This window comes from Saccoglossus kowalevskii, chromosome 22, assembly GCF_978046115.1.
Source record: "Saccoglossus kowalevskii chromosome 22, keSacKowa6.1, whole genome shotgun sequence".
NCBI classification, from domain to species: domain Eukaryota; kingdom Metazoa; phylum Hemichordata; class Enteropneusta; family Harrimaniidae; genus Saccoglossus; species Saccoglossus kowalevskii.
The window spans coordinates 17,566,230-17,588,508 of record NC_140662.1 but is presented as its reverse complement, the minus strand read 5'-3'; the positions used below and the strand labels follow the sequence as shown (position 1 = coordinate 17,588,508).

Here is a 22,279-nt window from a genome sequence, read left to right as displayed (position 1 = left end):
CGTATTTTAGAAGAGCATGTAAATACTAAGATACATGTGCATGACAATTGTTTTCGCAATTGGATCAAAGATTGCCAACTGGCAGCCATCCTGGTTTTTATTGAAAATGTGCCGTCTTGAACATGCTTTGTCAGTTTTCATATGGACCTGATTAGTAATTGGGCTGTCAAACATATATTTTTGGTAAATGTGTTTGTCATTTTTGGTCAAAATTGATATTTTGGATCAGTAAAGGCTTTGATGCAATGTATTTGAGTGAGATAGCTCTTATTGAGCAGCACGAGTTGTGAATCGGTTTATAAATTGGGCTGTCAAACATGTATATTTGGAGAATATATTGTCAAAAACATTCTCCATTTTGGTCAGTCACAAATTCATAGACTACAATGTAATTCCCAGGGGACACTTAATTATAATAACTTATTTTGGTGAATATTTGTTCATCCAAACAATTCATATTTCTCTTTTCAAAAGAATTTGATTTTATATATAATGGTCAGCACATTTGTGTGGCAAAACCCCATCACAAATATGGGTTCCAGGTCTTCAAGCGAGTCAGATTCCAGGGTTTTAGTGGTCCTATGCTATGTTATGCCACCATAAATAGTCTTTAACCCCTATGCTTATCTGATATCACATATTTAGTGTAATGTTTATAATGGCACTAAATTTCCTCTATGATATACTCGACCTCAGAAAATAAACTTACAAGTAATTTGTGTACCATATTTGCTACATTAGAAGCGCACCTAAACCAAAATTTGAATTGTTTGTATACTGTAGTGTTAGAGTATCAATTATTTTTGCCAGACAGACCTTGACATGTAGTTAAGAGCATGCACTTCTAATGTAACAAATACAGTACATCTAAGTATGAGTGAGTGGTCATGTTCACTGGATTTATAAATTAGAAACTGCAACATTTATGCGCATCACAGCCATAGAGTGCCATGTAAAAATCAAAATGTTATTGGCCCAAATGACACCAATGCTGTGACACCGATTTAAATGCATCAGCAATTTTACAAATGTGGGCTTCATAGTGTGACAATTTCCAGGGTTACATCTTTCCACCACTGTGAATATTACATATGCAAGTAAGACAGCACAATATTTTTTTTAAGTTAAAGATAATCATTTATTATATACATGTTTCACTGCAAGTTAGGTACATACCACATAAAATATTTGTAAATAAACATCCCTGTCTCATCAACTTAGTAATTGTGTCATTGGTATTTTTCGACCCAAAGAAAGCTTCAAAAGGGCTCCCACATATTGTGAACAATCGTATTGGACAGACATCAAGAAATGTGTGCAGAGTTGCATGAACCTAATTGCACATTGCACAAGAGTTGTTACAAGAGTGAGGTTGACTTGATTGCATTAACAAACAAGTCATGCACAGCACAGTCCTTGTGAATTACCAACTTGTATGCTGTGTATCAGCACTTAGATATGCATATGTATAGAAATTAATTGCTGCAGGCTGGCATATCCAAATTATATATACATTTGTAAAACAAGCAGTCTATCGGTTGATACAGCTCTGCTGTATTGTGAAATGTACCAGCTTAACACATTTGAAATATAGCTGCAAGCAGCGATCAACGAGTTTCGAACCTATGGCAGCATTGGTACAGGGCTGTAATACACCAAATTTAGTTCAAGGAGTCTTGAAAAAAACTATATCACACCACCCTCTGCTCCCCCTCCAAATATAAGTCCCTTTAAAAACTTTAAAACATTTGATTGGGACCCTTACTCATCACACCAATTTTGGTTCAAATCGGTCACATGGCCTTGGAGTTAAATGAATTCATACCCCCCCCCCAAAAAAAAAAACTGCTATTAGGACACCCGCAGGGGTACTCTTTGTCATCACACCAAATTTGGTCCAAATCGGTCAAGGGGTTTTGGAGTAAAACGCAAATATATAAAAATCACACCCCCCTCCCCTCAAAATTGACCCTCTCAGAAAAGTAACACCATTATAACATTCACTAGGAGACTCTTTGTCACAACACCAAAATTGGTCAAGGAGTCTTGGAGTAAAACGCAAATATATAAAAACCACCCTCCGCCCCCTCAAAAATGCCCCTCTCAGAAAAGTAACATTATAACATTCACTGAGGGACTCTTTGTCATCACACCAAATTTGGTCCAAATCGGTCAAGGTGTCTAGAAGTAAGATGCAAATATATAAAAAAACGCCCTCCCCTCCCCCTCAAAATGCCAAACGTGCGGGGAATTGAACATTTTTATGACAATTTTGTAGAACTCTGAAGATGCTATATACCAAATTTCATATCGATAAGATAACCAGTTCTTTAGCCTTAGGCTTTTAAAAAACGGCACAAAAAAAATAATAAACATTTCAATAATAATAGGTTTTCCAAACTAGCTTCGCTGGTTTTTAAACCCTAAATGTAAATTTTTACACAAAATGGAGAACATGTATTTGAGATTTTTACATGAAATGCACACATCTGAGAGGGAACCACCCAAGGTACTTGTACATCAAATTTGAAAGCATTCAGTCAATCAGTCGACAGCGGAGCTAAAAATGGCTGTCAAAATAAGATCCTTGGTCAGATTTGTAATTCAAAGTGCTAAACCACCTATAATGGTTACTTATCCCAACTAGTTTGAAGAAATATTGACAACACATGGCCATCAAGATCTGGTTCCAGGCATGTAGAAATGATTTTAGTGTATTTTCACAATCAGCAGTAAGCATCTTTGACCAGATGACAGAATTATTGCATACACATTATGTATGTTATGATGTACTATCCATGTATAAAGTTTGAAATAAATTTCATTGTCTACATGTACTATCGTGTTGTTCTCTGTAACAAATTTGAAGCAAATTGTGTTGAATATTGACTCAAAAGGCAGATAAAGATAATGGCCGCCAGTCGGCCATCTGTGATCAAATTGTGAAGCAGATGACATATATCACTATAAAATTTGGACTGAAACATTTACATTGTTTGTGATTAATTAGTTAGTAAAGCAATATGTAACTTAATATCTCATTTACATATGCAAATTGTCAACAAAATTAAATATCCAAGCAGATTACATCAATGTCTAATCCTTAAATTTGGTACAAATACGTTCAGTTGCTCATGAGACAATTCAAACTAAGTAACAAAAACCATATGAAAATTAGCTGGTTAATTCCCAAAACTGATAAACTGATAAGCTCCGAGGATTTTAATGGAAATACCATGAACAGTTTTTTTTAAATAAAGGATATCCTGGTAGATCAAAGCAAAAACATATCTTCTCTCACAGGATTGTGACATAAGTTTTTCCTTCTGATTATCTAAGCAATAGTCATGAATTTATTGCTGTGAATCCTGTGCATCCAGGATATCAAATGGTCTAGCCCTAATCTAAATTGCAGTTGAGAGCAAGCATACAAATTGATATATATATATATATATATATATATATATATATATAGGACTTCAAGACACACAGATTCAAAACTTAGGTGAAATATATTGTCAAAGTAAGGTATATCACTGAAAACTGAGGGGGATTATGAACACTAAGGCACAGCGCTTAATTGATGTGTGTGATAAAATGTATCATACAAACACACATCTTTTTTCATGAACTAGAAATCATTGTCAAAGAGTATTGGACATCCAGTTGAAAACAGTATTGTTTTATCAATGTGTTGCATGCCATTGTTTGAGCTCCCAATCAGTATATACATTGACAATATATAGAGTATCACTACATGCTAACAATAAGTGAGTTGCCATATTAAGGATAAATTAGTCTTTGGTCACTTTATTGATTATACGTAACAGTACTCCATCAACACATCCAACAAAGTGATCAACTTTCAGAATTTATCCTTATTTTTACAGCATGAAACCCTGCTCTAACAAAATGTCTCACTATTGTTTTGAATATGCATGTCTTGAAGCACCCATATATACATATATATTAATTTGTATGCTTTCAACTGGAAGCAAACACATGAGCAAATAACATTTCCCCTCAGTTTCCAGTGAAAATTTGAGGTACATAACTATAAAGATTCTCCTCTTTCTACACTTGCAAAATAAGAGAAATTATATTATCAACATATTGATCCTCCAAATAAAAATCAGAAATCAAAAACTTGCGATTGGAGTATCTTCTCCGCTAAAGATGGTGTCAATCCTGTGACAACTGAAGGAGAAGGTGCATTACAGATGTTATTTTCAGCTTCAAAATACTGTAATAATACATCACATATTACCTGTGCTTTGTGATCATCAAAATCACTTTCATCAGCATCAGATTCTGCTCCTGATGGCTGCTAACAGCCCGCAACAATAGGATCTGATGTACAGCCTGATGATAATGAAACTGAAGAATCACAGATGGTACAGTCACACAATAGCTTGCAATTGTCACAGCACTGATGTTTAATGATATAGTCCTTGGGAAATTCCTGACCAAAATGTGAGGCTAGTGACACTCTACGACATTCATCTGTTGTACAGTATTTCCTCATTTCCTCAGTCATGCCTTTCACATTGTGTGCTATGTCAGATGCGTAGTACAAAATAGCCTCAGATTCTTCCCCATCTCTCCCACATCTGCCAACTTCCTGAATGTATCCTAATGAACAAATGAGAATTGTATTTAACATTTAAGTAGCTTCACTACAAGTTACAAAAATAGTGCAATATGGTACTGGACTGTATTTGCTGTATTACTAGAGCATATGCATAGGTAAATGACATGGTAATATATCTCTATACAGTACAGGAAAAGTTTAGTTTATTGTACACTTCTATTGAAGATGCACTTCTCATATTGAGCAAATTTTCATGAGTTCTCTTGGGTGACTGACATCAATTGTTATATTCATTCTATGATGTAACCTGTGGCATTTCATCATAAAATAACTTTCCTAGCCATCATCGTCATCCAATAACTACACTCATGACAGGATTATAGGATTATTGGGACTTCAGATTCTCTTGAACCAACCAATTGCTTGTGGTCATTAAATAATCAAAACAAATAAAACATTCAAAATGTTAGCAACACTTACAAGTAGTATAATAAGATCATGCACACAATAAAGGAACTTGGTTTTACACATTCATGAATTTTGTGCGTAACATTGCATTACTACATTTAGACTGAACTACATGCATTTTAACATACTTTCCATTGTTCTTGGTACACCAGCATGGATAATTCGCATGACTTGTTTTGGATCTGCACCCATCCCATATGCCTCAGTTGCAAATAACAATCTGATACCACAATTCATGGTCTGCATGCCATCGATCACCTCTTTCTTCATCTGCTTAATGATAAAAGTATGATATATAAATTGTCAATATGCAAGTTGATATGAAATAGCCAAATGGCTCAAGTTAATTGTTGTGGCAAAGGTAATGTAACAGAATATCATATGCTAGTTAAATGACAGAGGTGCATTTATAGTAAAAAAAATGCACAAATTATTAATATACAGAACAGTATACAACAAATTTTGATGGCTTATCTGTTCTTGTGTTGGAGATAAACATCTAATATAGCAAATACAGTTAAAGGGGCACAGTCGCTATATCTTTTATACAAATTTGGCTTAAGTGTAAAGTGAACTGCATTCACCAATTTGATAAAGAACACACACTTATCACGTGTCTGATCTTTCAGTGTGTCATTTGATGAGGCAACAGCCACATTGTTTACCTAAATGTTATAGACAAAGCTGCTTATAAACCCGGAACAAATGATTTATATATATAACAATTAACAAATAAATATTTGATGAAATGTTCACTTTATTTTTTTATTGGTAAAACCATCAGAGGACCAATTTGTTATTTACTATACAACAACAACAATAACATACCATATCATACAGAATATGGAAAACAATCGTTAAACAGTAGAAGTCATATCCAAGTTAGTATTTATAGTTAACAAAATAACTTAAATTTACCTTTGTGAATAATGCCCGTAGGTCTTTCAGATTTCGATATTCCGGACGGAAATCACTTCCCCATTGTACTACACAGTGTACTTCGTCAACAACAATATGTTGCCAAATGTCGCCACGAAATACGGCGAAGAGTTCTGGGTGAGACAGTGTATACAAATACTCACAACTAATGAAACTGGACAAACTACAGTCAAACTCCGGATTTAACCGCACTGACCTTTAACCGCATTCAATGGCGAGATCAAGATCACTGTCCTGGGACTGTGTGAAGCTGACATGTAGGGAAGGCACTCAAAAATCAGTGATTTTCCATAACCGGTAGGCAACAAGCCTATACAATCACTATCAGTGGATGCCTTCAAACAATCAACTTGCTTTGGTCTTAAATATGTGTAACATGAATGACTGTTTGCGTTTACATGTGCTAAAGCAATCTTTATTTTCATAACAAACTCCATGTCCATGGAAGCCGCCATGTTGAATTGTCTCAGTGACGAATCAGATGTTCCGTACGTAACTACCAATAACCGCCTTGGATGTAATACCCCGTACCTGACCCTTTTCTAAAACCGCCCTCAGCGTTGAAATGGGGCAGGGAACCAGACTAAAGTGTGATGGTGTAAATGGTTTGATGTATTGTTAAATATTTCCTCTGACATGTCACGATGTTTATCTACAACAAGGACTGAATGTGACATGATGTAGTTTTAAGAATTTCAAATCTAAAAATATGCCAATTGCTGTGTTCATAATTTGTAAATATAGAAATAAATAAAATAAAATGTTTGGTTTGGGGCGCGATATACTAGTATCTAACATAGAGGGCGTCCTGCTGCCAAATCAGCTGCGGCCCTGGCCTCTATCATAAAGGGATTTTTCTTTAGCTTTCTTCTCATAAATACTCAACTGAACGATCATGGTATATCCATAATTCGCCCTTTACGAAGGGTTTAGTATTTTTTCAATAGGTTTAGTGTTTTTCAACTGGTTTAGTGTTTTCCGGGGTTTCCACTCAACGAACTTAAGGCGAAACGTCGAAAACGACAAAATGCTGCGTACAAAGAAATTGAAAGAGTTGCAAAAGTTCAGAGGCGATCAAACACCATTGTCAGACAATTGGAAAATGAGTGTGTGGCACACCAAATATCAGATAAACGAAATAATCCAGAATACAAAGAACATGAATATTCTTTATCAAGCAGACAAAAGTATGGTGATAATATACATGATTGTATTCAAATTTTTCATCAAAAATATCACTTGGACCAATTTATATATGTACTTGCTGTCACCAGACATGGTTTTACCACTCGGTTTCTTGGATACCTGCATTACCAAATATAACAGCTGAAATAAAACAGTCTTGCTTTACTGGCAAATTATCGGTTGATGAAAAAGAATGGTTATGCAACACATGTAGAGAATCTATAAAGCAAAACAAAGTTCCAAGACTATCTCTTGCAAATGGTTTGGGTTTTCATGTGAAACCGTCTGAATTGTTATTACATGCACTTGAAGAACGATTAATTTCACTAAGAATTCCTTTCATGACACTTTATGAATTGCCTAGAGGAGGCCAATTGCAGCTTCATGGATCAGTTGTCAATGTACCTGTTGGCATAGCACCCACTGTACAGTCTCTGCCAAGATTTTATGATCAAGCTGCAACAATACCCATTAAATTGAAAAGAAAGCTTGCATACAAAACAGCTGTAGTACAACAGAATGTGAGACCAATGGCAGTTCTTTGTGCTTTACATTATCTGATGCAAAAAGATCTGTATAAAAATGCAAACATAAATATTGATGAAAACTGTTGGTTACAAAATATCAATGAAATTCAAAATGCAACGAACCCTGAAAATAATAGCGATGATGTTGTTGATGATGGTAGTGATGATAATAATGATGACGATAATGATGGTGAAATGGACCCTGATGAAAATACTGTAGGTAACCAAGATACAATACTGGACGAGGAAAACATTGATAGATACAAAACATTAACATTTGCACCAGGTGAAGGTCAGACTCCATTAAGCTTATTTCAAGATAAAGATGCTGAGGCTTTATCATTTCCGACACTATACTGTGGTGAAAGGCGCAAGTGTGATGAGAGAAATGAAAGCTTGGTTAAACTGAACTATAGTGATATTTGTAAATGGGAACTTCGTGTCGAAGATCGTAGAGTGGCAAGCAATGTACCTAATCTATTTTTCAAAGCTAAAAAGTAACAGATTAAGCAAGTTGCAGACAAAGGAACTCTTGTTATGAAAAGAGTACAGAATAAGGGCAAAAAATATACTGCTGATCAGATGCTCAATGAAAATACACGAAATGATATAGCAAAGCTTAATGAAGGTTACAACATTTTCCGCACAATAAGAAATTCTTCACCATATTTAGATCACTGTAGAAAAGATATTATGGCATGCATACAGCAGCTTGGTTTACCAACATGGTTTATGCCATTGTCTGCTGCAGATACAAAGTGGAATGATTTAATTATAATGTTAGGAAAGTTGATTGACAAGAAAGATTACACAAACGATTAAGACAGTCCGTTATATGGTTCAGATGAAAATAAACAGATTGAAAACTATGTAGACAATTATATATCATGTACCGAGTCTTTGTCTGGCGAACAGAAAGATTTACTTAATTTACAGAAACACAAACATTCTATGTCATGTAGAAAAAATGGAAAAGCTATATGCAGATTGGATTTCCAATGCCTCCAATGTCAAAGACAACTATTTTAGAGCCTTACGAAGGAGAACGCTGCATGGAATTGTATGACAAAATCAAACAAACAATTGATGTGAAAGATGATTGTAATATGTCTTTTGAAGATTTCATGCATACCCTTTGGTGCAATGAGGAAGAATATCTAAAAACTATTCAAACTACAATTAAAGGTCCAAAAATCTCTGAAATAAGAATTAATCCATATACGAAATTATTACTTGGTGCATGGAAAGCAAATCACGACATTCAGTTTGTACTTGACCCCTATGCTTGTGCAATTTATATAACAAATTATATAAGTAAAAGTGCCAAGGGTATGAGTACATTACTACACAATGCATGTAAAGAGGTGATAATAAGGATATTCGACGTCAAGTACGCTTTATTGGAAATCAGTTTTTGAATGCTACAGAAATATGTGCACAAGAGGCTGTCTATTTAGCATTACAACTGCCTTTGATTAAGAAAACACGAGAAGTCGTTTTTATAAACACTTCAACTTGCGAAGATAGAACACATTTGCTTAAATGAGACCAAAGCAGCTAGAGAATTGGTGTTTGGCTGATTATATATCTGAATTGAATGTCCAGTATCCTAGATCATTACAAGGCACTCGTCCTTATGATGACAATCATGATGATGATATTGTTAATGAGGTTGACATGGATTTTGAAGATATGTCAGACACTGGTCATGATTACTCACAACAAAAGATAAATATTACATTCTCTAATGGAATAACAATTAAATCGAGGACAAATCCTAGAGTTATCCGTTATGTTCGTTACAATGAAAAAGTTGACAAGGAAAATTACTACAGAGAACAGCTGCTCTTGTTCTATCCATGGAGAAATGAGACCAACTGTACAGCAACAAAATTATGATATTGCACAGGACATTGGAGTCCCTTCAAAAGTTAGTGATAATCTGTTGAAAGGATGCATACCAGACTCTGAGTATCTTAACATTATCAGAATGTTGAATATAAAACAAAGAATTTTTTCTTCATGTTACTCATTCGATTAAGACAAATAATACACCTTTAAGAATTTTTATATAAGAGCACTCTATCAAGCACTACACAGATATTACATATCACAAGATATTGATGACTTAGAAAACATCAGAGTATTGAAGTGTGGCCCAACTGGGACTGCAGAATGTAATATATAAGGATATGCTATTCCTGTACAACAGAAGTTTACAAAATTAGGTCCTGAAAAAGACAATGCTTTGTACAATAAATATAAACACCTGGAATTTGTAATTATAGATGAAATTTCTTTAGTCAGCAATGAATTGTTCAGAAGATTTGATCTACGTTGTAAACAGATAAAGATATTCCAATTGGAACCTGTATCATACACATGGATTTACAAGAACCTAACTCAGGGTCATACTGCACTTGCAACACATTTTTGGAAAGAGTACTTTGTAATGTATGAACTCACCGAAATCATGCGTCAGAAAGATGATCAAACATTTGCTCATCTCTTGAATAGATTAAGAGAAGGCAAGAGGAAGATATCAACATCTTAAAATGTAGAATTGTAAATGCCACAGATCCTGACTATCCATATACCGCACCGCATATGTTCAGAACAATAATGAGGTTAATATATACAATGAAACTGTTTATGATAATGCAACATCTGAAAAGATAGTTGTATCAGCTTTGTCAAGTGTTATTGGAGATGTGGGTGATGAAGTTAAACAAGTCACCCTGGGTCACTTGAATAATGACAAAAAATATACTACACATCTAGAAACAGGCGGTCTTCCAACAAAGCTAAAGCTATCTGTTGATTTACAGTATGATTGTACAGTTTATTTAGATGTAGAAGATGGATTAACAAATGGTGCAACATGTGTTCTCAAACACATTAAATTCAAAGAAAACAGTACCAAACCAGCCATACTTTGGGTCAAATTTATTGATAACAAAATTGGTCAGAACTGGAGACAAAAATACAAATGTTTTTATAGAAGATCTATTGACAAGAATTGCATACCGATATTTGCCATAACACGAACTTTTCCGGTCCACCGTGCACATGTTACAAGGCAGCAATTTCCACTATGTCCATCTGCAGCAAGAACAATTCATAAGTGCCAAGGATACACCTTGCCTAAAGCTGTTATACATATGGGTACAAGAAATTAGCACAATCTCACTATACTGCTTTCAGTAGAGTAACAAACTTGAATAACTTGCACATTCTGGAGTTGAATGAAAGTAAGATTTCTATTTATCCATCTACAACAGACGAAATGCACAGACTGCGCACAGAAAGAAAACTTTGTTGTAATTATATGCCAGTGTATGATATGCCTGATAGTGAACAGAGTAATATTTAACAATATATGCTCTCTACATAAACATTTTAAAGACATCAAACCTGACCAAAACTTCAATGCTGCTGACATTATATGTATTGCAGAGTCTCGTTTAATTCAGAGTGATGCTATTGAAAGTTATGCACTTGATGGATTTCATGTCATAAGAAATTATCAGAATTCTACTCGACCACCTCATGGACTAGCTATATATATTAAAAAAACATATAATATTCTGTCTGCAAGCCATTATTCAACAAAAAATATTGAATTTTCATGTGTGAAAATTGAATCTGATGATGCAAGATCACTACAGTTATTTGTTCTATACAAGGCATGTTCCTGCACTGCTGACAGTCTTAAAGAAGAAAAGGTCAATATTATTAAACATTTTTATAAATCCAGCAAAACCGTTTTTGATCATTGGTGATTTTAACATTAATGCTGCAGCTGCTGAAAACAGAGCGTTGATACGATCATTGGATAATTTGTTGCAATGTAATCAACTCATCTCAAATGCAACTACTGTGTATGGTACCACAATTGACCTAGCATTTAGCAATGTTAAATGTACAACTGGTATAATTGATTCTGTTATATCTGACCACAAACTAATTACAGCACAGTTGTAAGTATCACTATCAGCTGCTATGTACTACATCCACATACAGATATGTAAAGAACTATGCAAAGTACAGTGTGACAGATTAGTAAAGACCTATGCCAAGTACCATGTGACAGATATGTAAAGACCTATGCCAAGTACCATGTGACAGATATACCAAGGTGCCATCACACATCATGCATGTTAAGGTAGCGGGACTATTATTTGCATACTTGTTTTCATCTTTTAATTGGGACCAAATGACTACAAATAGACCCAGGAAAGTATATATTTTTGGAATCGCCAGACTTCAAGCTTTTCAAAGGTGTGTTTGTTATGCCCATATCTGCATTCTACGGTGCGTTACTTAATCAAAAGTGAAAAATTACTTTTTTGGTAAAAAAAATAATTACGCATTTATGCTGGTGATAAGAAGTTTTGTTTTCACTTTTCCTAGTTGTTCAATAGTCTGGTAAATTGAATGTGTCTGGTCAGTTTTATTCAAGTAACGCGTTTTGAAAAGTAGTGTCCTGAGTTTTAATTTCTGTTTTAGTCGCATTGACCCCAACTCAAACCACAACACATTGGTAAATAATCCATGAAATAGTTTGTCTGGACACATTCAAGTTCCTCTCATTGTCACCTTAAAGCTGTGAAAATTTGGTGTTAATCCGACGACAATAAGTATACGTTATTTTTTGTTAAAGACCTTGTATTTTGAAAAACATAAACTCCTAGAAAACGTCCATGAAGTCACAGCAAAGATTTTCAAGCTTGTTTATCTGCACAAGCGATTTATTTTCCTATCAAGGTCTGTTTTAACATGTGTAGGGGCGTCCAAATGTGTAAGGCTATTGGAAACCAAAAAAATAAAGGAATGGGATAGCTATAGTTCGATAAAACGGCAGATGAAAACACTAAAATCAATGATTTTTTTCAGTGGCTGTGTGACCTTGTGTCTGACACATTCATATGCAAATGACTAATCCGTGAAATAAACGGGGGCGGAGACAAACCACTCAAACACTCATTGTGTGTCAGATAGCTACTGATAACACATCCTAACATTGCCTTGTCTTGAGTTGTTAATCTTTGAAACTTATAGGCACACAAATTAAATCTGTGTTGTTGATTTTAGAAAACACTACTGAAGCTGCCTTGCTTCCCTTCAGAAAATCTACATTTTAACCAACTTACATGACATTCTAGGTTACGTTGACTTTGTCAGATGAAAGTTTATAGTGCATTTCATCAATTAATAAATAAATGTGAAAATCATAATTTTCAACACAAATAATAGTCTCGCTACCTTAACTACTAAACACATTTTATAACTTGGATGTCAACTACCAAGGTTTCACCTCACATCGTGCATGTCAACTACCAAGGTGTCACCTCACATCGTGGATGTCAACTACCAAGGTGTCACCTCACATCGTGGATATCAACTGCCAAGGTGTCACCTCACATCGTGGATGTCAACTACCAATATCTCACCTCACATTGTGGATGTCAACTACCAATGTCTCACCTCACATCGTGGATGTCAACTACCAAGCTGCCATCTCACATAGTGGATGTCAACTACCAAGGTGTCACTTCACATCGTGGATGGCAACAAAAACATTTTACAACTCAAATGACAACTACAAAAAAACAAAACAATTATTAATGAACAATTATTCCTATGTGAATATTCTGATTATTTTTTAAATGAAAATTATGATTGCTTTTATAGTTATTGGTACTAAAAAGTACATATTCTGCTAAACTACATATAATAACCTACATTTTATTGCACAACATTACAAGGCTTTTACAATGTCACTAATGCTGAGAAACACTCTTTGTTTATGAGCAATTACATTTTCATATGCCTCTGTATTAAAGGTTCTATATATTCAATAAATCATGTATACTTCTTCAATACAAAAATATTGTCAGCACCATCATTGAACTGTAAAACATCCCTTCAGGGCTCATACCACTAATCATAGCTGCATAGACGACAATGTTAGTTAGCAATTGGATACATAAAAAAAAAGTTAAAAAATTCTAAATATTTATTTAATTTAAAGATACACATGTGTATGCAATAGAATTCTGGTCAATAAAACACATGTTGGCCAACTCAAACTCCTCAAAATAAATGTAAACAAAAGACTACATTTATCAGGCTTTCTATCTCCAATATACTCAAAAAAGCAGCCAATTTCGAACTGTCTAATCAAGAGTTACCCATATCCTCAGGTCATCAATACTTGCAAAAAACGAAGCCACATATCTGTCAGCATTGTTTCAAAATATAGAATTTATCTGTGTCTATGCGCGTCGCCATCTTGAAAATAAAGACAATCAATACTTGTGTTCATGTTACACCATAGGGAGCCCAGGAACTATAATCAACTGTAGTACGCAGCCTCTATGAGCGGGGGGGGGGGGGGGGGGTATCGGCTGGTATCTAGTGTAAGAAATAGACAAGGGATGAAGGCTCCAGCCAGCTCATATTTTTTAAACTCGAAAAACAGACAAAAAGAATGAAATATAAAATCTATAAAAAATACCAGGTTAAAGAATATTAGTTGCTCCTTCAAATTTCGCCAAAGCTTTACCTACATTTTACCGATATCTGCAGAATAAATCAAGAAAACTACACAAATTGACTCCATTTAGGAATTCCTAACGGTTTGCTCGAACGCACGGTACAGTTGGAGGCGTGGCCTGTTCAGCATTTGTCAACAACCAATCACAAAACTGGTTACTAACCAGTTGAGCAAGGCTAATCGAGTCGTGACCTCGATGTGGTTCCACAAATTAATGCGTCCAAGGGAATGACTTTATTTTACCTTTCCCACGTTCAGAATATTTGGATATCTTAATTAAGATTAGTTACGCGTTTATCAACCTCAACGAATACTTTATTTATTTATTTTTAATTAATGCGCCCAAGTATTACGTTGAAAACATTCGAAGGGAATAACTTTATTTTACCTTTCCCACGTTCAGAATATTTGAATATCTTAATTAAGAATAAGATTAGTTATGCCTTTATAAAATAGATAATATATATATAAAGGCAATTAGACTATGATCATAGAACATCTTGTTACAACGCACAATACTTACTAAACATTCACCGAAAATATAAACATTTTCATTAACAAATCATTCCAAAATCTGTAATCAACGAAACAACGATTCCACACGTACACTATTCACAACTGTCGGACAACATTTCGCCAGAATTTGATACTAACCTATGAATCTAAAACTAGTAAAGACAAAAATTCAATGTTGCATTAACAAGTAATTCACACGGTGTTACTATCCATTCAAAATGCATTTATTTTCGCTATAGCTATTTATTTATGTCCCGAAAAAGTTTCTGAATTTTCAACCTAAACATGTTATCAGCGCGAAACTTGTATAGACAGTTGAAAAAACACAAAACGATTCATTACATGAGTTTCACACAACTATGTGGGCGCGAAACCAGCAAAGACGAGGATTAAAATATTACATTATAATACTTTTGTTATGTCGCCACGTTAGCTTACTGACGACAACACACACAATATCACAATCGACCATGTGACTTTATTTGTATTTCATTGTTTGCTACTTACACCACGTGTCACACGATTATGTACCATGTGATTACGTTTAACACGTGACTGTTTATTTAAATTTCCATTGATCTGCTTCAAACTTTACAGCACCTTTTCCCATTGGAGCAATATCACGCATTATGGAAACCGCTACCATTGATTGGTATATACAAATGCACGTTCCCCATTGGCCAAGACAATAATAAAAGAAAAATTTCTGTGATCTTTCGTTGCATTCGACCGATATTCATATCAAATGCATGCATGCACCTCACATTCATCTCTGTTGAGATATTGTCAATTTTCTCTCGTCCTTATCACCTACTGCAAAGAAGCGTCAACTTTGTTCTGCCATTATAGGTAAGTTGTCATTTTTTATATCAGTTTCACTTTCTTCTTAAAATCTTCAAAGTTTCTGGAATAATTCCTAACAACTTACCAGATCCCAAAATGCCCATCATTAGCACTCTTCGTCAGTTTTTAAAATCTTCATAAGTTTCTCGAATAATTTATGATTACTTTCACTAAATAGCAAAATGTCCGTTACTGATACTCTTTCCATCACAGACATAATATACGTCCACATTTTGGAATAATTCACCACATCGTGTTAATTAGACAGCGAAAAGTATGTTAACACCTTTTCAAGCGGTAACGTTTCTCAGATCCTTCCTTAAAATAATCGCGTGCATTCGTAGTATCGTCTATTAGTTAGGCTCTAAAACAACAATGTACCATACCTAAACTGCGCTGCCAAATCAGTCTATTACTAAATAATTCTCAAATTCGTTAATAAAGTTATATGATTTAAACATTAGCAAATCGTTGGATGTTTTATATGAACAATACGTCAAATTATACTTAAAACAACTTTGTACCATATCTAATGAAAGAGGGACTCACGCTACCAGTCGCTCAATCACTAATATAAAACCATGTGAACATTTCGAAATAAATTAGTCGTTCAAATTCGCTAATATAGTTATATGGTTTAACAAATACTAGTTCGCTACATCATTTGATTAAAATGCTAAACTCTAAAAACAATAGTGTTACTATATCTGATGAAAAGAAAGGCCGCATCTCCAACATACTCAGCTTGCGCGCAAGATAATTAAAAAAAAACCCATAATCTGCCAATATTTACTACTATATAGTATATGAAGCTCGTCATTTTCAACGCAAAACTAAATAGAGAAACAAGTTCCTACAAACAAAGTATCATAAGTAATCGGTCCGTTAAGATGAAAGCCAACCGTTTATACAATTCAGCCGGATTTTTTTCGTTTTTGTATTGAAAATCCCCTACGCATAAATATTTAATAACATTTTCATCTAACTGTAAAAAATCTTTGATTGGCTCCTGAGTTAATGACGATTTCGATTTCATCAACTCCCGGTGTTATGTTCTTCGTGTAATTAGGTGTTTGTAAGCAAGAGATTTTCTCGCACTGAAACGGTGAAGTTACCCTATTTTTTTTAGTAGTTAGCCTAATATAATGTGACAAAACGATGTAGTTTTTCACTTTCCCGACGATTGTTTGTAGGTACCATTCAAATTGCAAAAACATCAGATATTGGCAAAGTTTATTTATTGGTTGACATATGTGACAAATTGCTGGCAAATTTCCGCTCAATGTTTATCTTGTTAATACACTCTGTGATTTTTGCTGACGATAGAAACACGCCTTTCATTGACAGTATTAACATGACCACCAAAATGAATATTCATTGTAACTCATTGCAAGAAAGAAATGAACTTTATGAATTTGCAGTATTGATCTACCCTACGAGACATATACCGGCGAAAGCACTACTCACACCTACATGTCAAGTTCGACTTTATATTGCCCAGACGAGTGATTTGACTGTAATTATAACAATTAGGTACATTTCCCCCAATTTGTAGCAAATTCAAAACACCGCGTTTCGCAACTCTTCTCTTATTCAAAATGGCGGCCCCATATAATAAATTAGTGAAATCGCGTTAATTATCGTTTATACGTCGACTGATTGTGGTTCCCAGTCAGTCTATTAGTAATCTGGAACCGTGTGAACATTCGAAAGAAAATAATCGCGAAATCACTTATTTAACTTAATAATTTAAGAATTTTAATTAGTTTATAGTCGTTTATACGATTAATTCGTTAAGCTCTAAAATCGACCAAATCTGTAAAAAGGAAAAGCCGCGTTGTCAGTCAAGTCAGTCTACTAATAAGCTACGACCGGGTAAACATTCATAAAATAAACATTTGCGCAAATTCGGCAAATTTCTTTTTAAAAAGTTAAACTCAAACGTTAAACTCAGAAAGATCATTTTTTCCCCGACAATACTAACAGCGTAGCAATGTTGTCTGACACCTTCATGCTCAAGATCATTACCGCCATGACTGCTTTCGCACTTCTACAATTGTCAAGAATTTCCACAACCACTCATATAAACCATGCATAAACTGCAACTAACGGAACTCATAGGGCTACTAAGTTTATTTGAATCGTCATGTACTAGTTGTAAATTCTAGTCTTCTTACGTAATTCACTAATTACACCACACCACAATGAAAACAAAATTTTAAAACAAGTCGAAAATAAAATCGAATTATCTATGAAATAAAAAAATATTTTTCAAGCTTCACATAAGGGTTAGAAACTTGTTATCAATACGTTCAACTTGCTCCACATTATAGCTGTTGACCTATTTAACAACGTTTTTACCGTTAAGGGCACTCTAATCAGAACGCTACGTTTATGTCAAGATAACTAAAATACCGCGTTCTAAGTAAATACATTTTTTTTAAGAAGCATAAATTTGCAGCATAAAACTTCAAGCACATTCTCTTTATAACTTGTACCTTATTTTCTATTTCAGCTTTAATCATTACCAGCTACTCATTCCAAATGTAAGTCTCATATTATATTTTTTTCATTTCAATTCATGTTTTACAAACTTACTAAAAATTATACTATATAATTATATTTACTGACAATTTATGCGCACAAAAACAACAGAAACATAAAATGATCACCTACTTCAAAAATCAATAATTCCTCAACTTTTTATCTTGTTAAGTCTATCATGTACAATAATAACTCCATTTCAACTATTAAATTTTCATAATTATGAAATTGATGATTGACTCACTACTTGTTCACTTAATTACAAATTCAATATAATATCTTTCAGTATAATAACTAACATTTTTACAATGTCATATCAACTATTGCTACATACAACCTCAATTCACAAAAAAACCGAACAATTATTTACGTAACATTACCATTATTTACTGTTCAAAAATACATGTATATACTTAAAATACTATTACTTAAAATAGCAAAATTGTATTATTATTAATTCAAAAACTTTCACATCGCAACAACCTTTTTAAGGTTCACACTTTCATTTAGATACAATACAGGCAAAAAAAAACACACTTTTTTTAAAACTTGGTGTAAATGACTTTTTTATACTATTCTTTGGTAAAAATCAGTGGATTTTGCACAAACCAAAAATTCAATAGTAATTAATATTTTATTTATTCATGTTTATATCATTCTACACATTGCAACATATCAAACAAATTATTGGTCTAATCAAACTTATATATTTTTCTTATACAGATGAAACCTTCAAGCAGTTTCAACGATTCAGCTGTTGGCTACGTACATCGGATTTCCCCGATGAAAAAAGGAAAAAAAGAAGCAATTCTTCTCCTTTAGATTGCAAAATGCTGAAGATGATAATGTAGGAACACAGGCAATCTGCTTCAGCCCCCCCCCCCCCAAAAAAAGACTACTACTAAAAGAGTTCCAAACAAATGCTGTGCCAGTTACATTGAGTAATATAAAAAAAGAAATAGAAAGTTCAGGTAACACAAAACTTGTGATACAAGATGCATAAAACATAAAAGGTACAAAACCAACTTTCCCACCAAGTGGTGCATTCAAATGCACTGAAATTGACCTGGAAACTATTGATGAATACCCAGTTGGAGATAATATGTACCAACTTAGAGGTTACATAATCAAAATGAATGAAATATCCCAAATGGCTAGTTATAATTGCACTCAGAAACGCCAACTTTATGCAGTTTCTGGCCAGAAAAAGTGCCTCATCATGTTATACAATGACCTCTGTCATTCTACAGAATTATATAAGTCATATCTAATCAAGCCATTAAAATTAAGAATAACAGAAGATGATGACAGGTACTAAACAACACCACCAGACACTGAGATAGAAGAATGTGAAGAGGTGGCTTACAATCAAGAAGTATGTGAGGCACTGATAGAAGACATTTTCAACAATACAATCAAGGGGAAAGTGATTTCAATTAAAGAAATTCAATACTTGTGGTGCACACATCACAACAGACGATGACGACATCATTACCTGTACAAGGTGTGGTAATACAACCTTAAAAGAATTATGCAAAGAAAATGGAAAACGTTTTCTTAATATGAAATCCAATGATTCTACTCTAAAAGAACTAACCGGTTTCCTGCCAGAATTCATCAAATTTCCTGACTATGTTGACATTTTTAAAAACATTAAATATGCAACAAGAACTTTACTCAAAGCAGGACCACTTGAGGTCCAATGCAGAAAACAAACTGCAGTTATTACAAACATTAATCATATATAACTGGTGTATCAACTTGTAGTTACTGATGTGCATGTTGCACTTGTCTGTATTTTTAGTTGTACTAACAGTTTTACTTGTGTAGTTGCGTTGTACTAGTTATATACTTGGAATAATAATTGAAATGTAACTTAAATTTGTAATCTAGGATGAATACACTACTAAAATTTAATGATTAAACATTATTTTGTTCATTATTAAGATTTATATTTTATGTAAACATACAGTACAATATAAACAACTTTACAGCACTCCACTCAACCGTCAAATATTACCCAGGTTCTTTGTTATATTACCGGTAATTCAATGTAATTATACATGGAATACTATCAATTTATCACAATATTAAACTGATTATCATTTATTTTCAAAGTTCATTTTCTTATCCACCTCTGGTGTAATGAATACAAACAAACCAGGTCACAAAACAATTTTTCCCTACTTCCAAACATCCTTGTATCGGTACATATAATGTGAAGGCAAATACCATTCATTCTGCTTGTAATATTTATATTACCTTCAGATTTTCTAGTATGTAAATTGTACCCCTTCTGACAGATATTCTGCCTCAATATAAATAATACCCACTTTTGCAAACAAAACTTGCCCTAAATGTGCCATTAATTATACTGTAAAATACTTATTTCCATTTGGAATTAATTTTCGCTATTTTCACTGAAGAAATGGTTTAGTGAAAATAAATTTCATACAAAATACTCAAAAAATCTTTTCAGCGACAATTAATTCCACCTAAAATAAAATATTTTACATTACATCTTCACAAATACTCCCTTCCCCAATATGTCCGAAAAATGAAAAGAAATTGTAACTTTAAAACCATTCCACATTAATTAGTCACCAACATTTATGAAAGATAAGTTAAATAACTAGCAATTACCTCAAGTAGACCTTTCTCAAATTTGTTCATTTTTGTGATGATATCTTCGACTCTCTAATTTTTATAAATATTTAAATAATTTTTGGTGAAATAAAATATTTTTGACTTATTGTTGAAAAACCACTAGTCTTATTGCTTTGATATTACTTATACAGGTGCTACCTCAAGACTTCTCTCAAATTTGTTCATTTTGTGATAAATATTTTTGGCAATTTTAGTAAAAAATGATAGTTTTAAATTCTTCATTTCTTTAATTCAAATGTGCATCCTTAACAGCGGAGCAATTTTAGTAAAAAATGATATTTTTAAATTCTTCATTCTTTTATGATATCTTCAGTTCTTTAATTCAAATGTGCATCCTTAACAGCGGAGCTATCTCAGCCGACAGGCTGCTTGTTTTAATAACTAGTAAAAACGTTCTGTAGCAACAATAGATGAATATCCTTTTCGAATATCGTCGTGTGCGTATCTAAATTGTGTGACGACACGCATTTCGACTGTTTGTTGGTGCGGTAACACATTTTATGATGAAGTAACACAATCCTTAACGTATTTTGGCTCAGTCACGTGCACTATAACCTATCAAGAAAGTTCGGCACTAGTCTATGAATGAATCGCTAGAATGGTGTCAACTGTCAAGTTTTGAAACACCATATCAATCTGCATGGCTGCGTCATGGGATAATTTGTCCTGACGAAAAACTGGCATATTATGAATGGGTATTGTTGAATGAAGACCCATAAGAGAACTAAGAAAATAAGATTATCGAGCATAACCTTTAAAAACCCGATATTATTCATGGGAAAATTGTTTACTTCTGATCATGTGACACAACAATATAGGAGTCGTTCTTTGCGATAGATGTCAAAGATCGTAACATCTCGTTTCCGGTTGTGCTCCTGCCATGTCGCTAGGTCGCAATGAGTTTTAATTTTACAATGTAAAATTTGCATATAGCATTAGCGGGTAACAGATATTGTGATAAAGGAAAGAGTGGTATAAACAAAGATCAGTGATTACTTGAAATCGATACCAGGAAGGAGGGGGGGGGGTAAAAGAAAAGTTAAATAACATTTTATTATTTAATAATTTATTAAAATACACAAGTTTGTCCAACTCTCTGTGGTGACATGGTACATTGTACCACTCTTGCAGTGGCATTAGTTGTCATAATCTGTAATAAAGTATATTTAGTTTTTTAATTATTGTTTTATTTGTTGAACAACTGAGCTGTGGTTGTGATTTTAAGTAGTTTAAGTCATGCAATAAAGCTGCTAGTGCACATGCACGTACAACATTTTATACTGGTTCTCACTGAAGGTAGGTTCTGCCTTTACTTGACGCACTGTGTAACTGCCTTTTGTGAATTTTGGATATTTTATAACAAGCATGCTTAGTAACAGCAGCATTTCGTCCACCATTTTCATTATAATGCATTGCTGCTGCTAAGACAAGCCTACAAAG

The 22,279-nt window shown here is 33.8% G+C and overlaps 1 pseudogene across 1 annotated transcript; it reads right to left on the bottom strand.

The window, feature by feature from the left end:
* Window positions 1–3,863: 3,863 nt before the first annotated feature.
* LOC144345115 (uncharacterized) lies at window positions 3,864–6,534 on the bottom strand (annotated as a pseudogene). Its single transcript, XR_014928239.1, has 3 exons — window positions 5,978–6,534; window positions 5,188–5,329; window positions 3,864–4,632 (listed from the first exon to the last, which is right to left on the bottom strand). The product of XR_014928239.1 is annotated as an uncharacterized LOC144345115 (transcript).
* Between the last annotated feature and the right edge of the window lie 15,745 nt (window positions 6,535–22,279).